We start from the raw sequence: 3489 nt of genomic DNA, 5'->3' as shown, positions 1-3489 counted from the left end.
CTCGCTGGTGCCGTGTCTGTGACTGCGCGGTCGACAGCCCTGTGTCTGGGCGCCCCCCGGTGCCGGCTCTAGGTCACCGCCCTGTGGCCGAAGCCCGACCTGCAGCCTCGGCCACTCCTGTCCTTAAAATAGATGAACCTGCAGCTGGGGACGATGGCGGCCTGCGCAGGATAGGTCAGATAGTGGCCGAGCCTGGACAGGACAGGAGCCCCTCTGAACCTCCGGCCCGCCCCGCCCCCCGCTCTTCAGTTCCCTAGATCCTTGAAATAAGCAGTCCATCTGTATGTGCCTTTGTTTCCCCTCCCCTAGAATTGTCAGTATTCTTATTTTCTCTTAGGACCCTCTGGCATGGGGCTCCTTTCAGAAGTGCCAAATTATGCCCACCCTTTGGATCACAAGGCACACCTTCCCTCTGGCTAGTACTGACCCACTTGGTTCCCAATAGCCTGTAGGCGTCGGTAGACCTGGCTTCATCTTACCCTTCTCACCCAACTCCTCAAACTTCCGGGTCATTATGACACCCTCTGAGCATCAACCAAATGTGGAGGAATAATCCAGAACAGGGAGAAGGCAGGGGAGTTGGCATGCCCGGAGTCATTATTTATTTTCCCTATTGGTGCTCAGTCACTCCCTGAGATGTACCTGACCAGCTCTGTGCTGGGCAGTGCTGAGTCCACAGAGATGAGGCAGAGCCAGGCTCTCTCTGCTCTGAAGGAGCCCCAGGGAGACAGATAACTAGGCAGAGAATGACACCTGCTGTGGTCAGGGCAGTGATTCAGGCAAGCACTAGGGGTTATAGGAGCTAGAAGGCACTTAACCAAACTGGGAGTCAAGGAAGGCTTCTTGGAAGAGGTGATGCCTAAGCTCAGTCCCATTAGAAAAAGGTAGAGTCAGGGGTTTCAGTAGTGAAAAAATTTCTGGCTCCTTCTAAGTCCCCAAGCCTCATCATGGGCTTCCCTGAGTAGAACCTTTACACTGACCCTGCGGTTCCTTGGGGAGAGTATCTGGACTACCAGTGGCCTCTATGGCTGGAAATGATGGGTCCTCAGAGGCCCTTCCAGTCATCTCGGGGGAGGTGGTCACCAAGGAGAGCATGTGTGGGCAGGTGACAAAGGTGAGGTACCCTCTGCCCTTGCCTTGTGCAGACCCCACAGATCTTGTCCTCTCTAAGGCTACTCTCCTGGGGTCTCCCTAGGCCTCCTGCTCTTCTTCCTTGAGAGCAGGGAACCCCTGTTTTTCTGACCTTTGTCCAGTGTCTGGAATGAAGTCTAGCTTACAGTAGGTTCTCAACAAACGTTTGTTAAGTGAAGGAAGAATGAAAAGAAGGGAGGGTGAGAAGGGGGAAAAATAGAAGACTAAAGTTAGAGAAGGCCCTTTAACCAGGTAGTCAGGGAAGGCCTCTGGGGAAATGAGAATCACGGTGGAGAATGAGCCCAGGGAGAGCATTCCAGACAGAAGGCACAGCATGTGCCAAGGCCAGGAGGTAGGAAAATGCTTGGCCTATGGAAGAAAGGGAAGGCCAATGTGGCTGGGCTACCAGAAGCACAGGGGAGAGTAGCAGGAGTTGAGACTGAGGAGGAATGGCTCACATCAAGAAGTGCCTTGTAGGCCGCAATCTTTTCAGAGCTTTTCATCTGACACTTGCCCTGAATTTCTCTCATCATCCACTGAAGCAGACACTGGGGGGCGCCCTACCATCTCCTCTTGGCTCACCTTGGAAGTCATGTGCAGACAGTTCTCAGACCCCTGGACTCCCCAGCTGCTTCCAGAGCTTCTTGCCTGAGGGCAGTCTTTGGAGGAGGGCAGGCCTGAGGTGTGGGGAGGAAGTTTCTGCCACCTTCAGCCAGTGAGGGGCAGAAAATGGTGACCTCTTGGGGGTCAGTTCTGAGGTGTGTTCTCTGTAGAGACAGAGGGTTCCCATTGGGATTGAGTCCTCAGGGCCACAGCGGGAGCCTGCTCATCAGCACACCCTTTATTGACTTGTCTCCTTCCTTTGTCTCACTTACCCACTTCTTCCCCAAATAAAGCCCCTGTACCCAAATTGTCATCTCTAGGTCTGCCTTTGAAGGAGTCTGTCTCAGTTTTCCAGCTGCTGAAACAAATACCCTACTGTGGGTTGGTTTAAACAACAGAAATGTATTGGCTCACGATTTTGAGGCCAAGAGAAGTCCAAAAGTGACGTACCTTTGCCCTGAAGACTGTCATTCTGGGGTTGGCTGCCTGCCGTCCCGTGGGTCCTTGACTTTTCTGTCACATGGTGATGTCCTTCCCTTTCTCTTCCAGGTTCTGTTGACTTCCACCTTCTGCTCTTCCCTGTGGCTTTCTCTTCATAAAGCCTCCAGCAACAGGATTAGGACAAACCTCATGCATTTGGGCCATACCTTAGCTAAAATAACGTCTTCTCAAGGTTCTATTTACAATAGGTTCATACCTGCAGGAATGGATTGAGATTAAGGATATTTTCCCCCCTGTGGTACATAATTCAACCTCCCACAGAATCCAAACTAAAGCACTCCTTAAACAGAGCTTATCACATTGCCCTGAAATACCTTTTCTCTGTCTCAGGAATGACCCCAGCTGCCATAATCAGATAGCAGCTCTCCCAGCCATTCCCCTGCATCCATTCTGCTCCATTCTTCTAGAAAGGCAGAGGTACAGATATGCACCAATCCCCCTCGCTCCCTCCCTGCACCTGGCCCTGTGCTGAGCAACAGGATTCCAGGGATGAGTCAGACCAATTCTAGCTCTTGAGAAGTTTCCAGCCTGTTGGGGAGTCAGACATGGACCCAGACAAAGTCCACATCCTGTGCTCAGAACTGTATTTCAGAAAACTCAGAGAAGTCTTCCCCAAATAGGTAATACAGCTGGGTACTGAAGGCTGAATAGGAGTTGGCCATGTGGCAGGCAGGGAGAGGGCACTCTAAGCAGAAGGTACAGCTTGTGCTAAAGTTTGGAGATAAAAAAGTATAGGAGCTAGGCAGGACCAGGTAGTAGAAAAGAAAGTGGGGCTTCACTGTAGGTTTGGTACAGAGGTGCAAGGGGCTGGGTGGGCAGGAGTCAAGGTATGACATGACTTGGCTATCAGCTTTTACTTCTTCCTGAGAGTAATGGGGAGCTATAGAGGGCTATTGAGAAAGGGAGCAACACCATCAGATTTAGGTTTGGAAATGATACCTCTGAATTAGTCAAGATTAGGGGCTGGCTCAGCCAGGCTCCCCAGATCAAGGCTGAAGGGTGGGCACTTTTAGGGGATAAAAGGAGTGATTTTGAGCCTGAGACACCAGTAAGAGCTGGTGATTAAGACCCAGGAAGGAGCGAGTGCTCCTGAGCTTAAAAGGATGAGCCTTCGGCCTTGATATGACCTGATTCAGCTAAATGAAGCCGGGGAGGGGGCAAGGCCTGGGGTTCTTGTCGGCTCACTGCCCCCGAGGTAACCATTAATCCTTCCCTTGGGGGAATCCAGGGGCTGGTTCCTGGAGGGGCAGATCC

This window comes from Dasypus novemcinctus, chromosome 23 (genome assembly GCF_030445035.2).
Source record: "Dasypus novemcinctus isolate mDasNov1 chromosome 23, mDasNov1.1.hap2, whole genome shotgun sequence".
In the NCBI taxonomy this organism is placed as follows: Eukaryota; Metazoa; Chordata; class Mammalia; order Cingulata; family Dasypodidae; genus Dasypus; species Dasypus novemcinctus.
Note: the sequence above shows the minus strand (reverse complement) of the source record.